Raw genomic sequence first — 397 nt, 5'->3', positions numbered from 1 at the left:
GACACGACCCAAGAGAAAGACCAAGCCCAATCGTGGTTTTGATCCAGCTGCTCAAGTAGCTAAAGATGCTACGGCCGCCGAGCAGGCTCCACCAGCTCCAGGTTCGCTGAGCTAGTTCTCTGTTCCTCATGCACCCATTCAGCAATTAATTACACACATCTTCTTGCTTTCGATATCCGCTAACATATATACTCTGTGGCATTTGTTGTATCAGATGGACCTCGTCCTGATGGTTCAGGGGGCACACTTCAGCTCAACCTGGCCAACAACACGGTTGACAGAAACCAGATGACTACAAGTTCCAACAGGGTTCATACGGATTGTGGTTCCAACAGGGAGCATGGGCGTCATAACCCTCCCTGCGGAGAAAGCTATTCTCCGCACGGAATTGTCACGT

Source organism: Triticum aestivum, chromosome 4B (genome assembly GCF_018294505.1).
Source record: "Triticum aestivum cultivar Chinese Spring chromosome 4B, IWGSC CS RefSeq v2.1, whole genome shotgun sequence".
NCBI lineage: Eukaryota > Viridiplantae > Streptophyta > Magnoliopsida > Poales > Poaceae > Triticum > Triticum aestivum.
The sequence above is the reverse complement of the archived record's forward strand: the minus strand, read 5'-3'. Positions refer to the sequence as shown.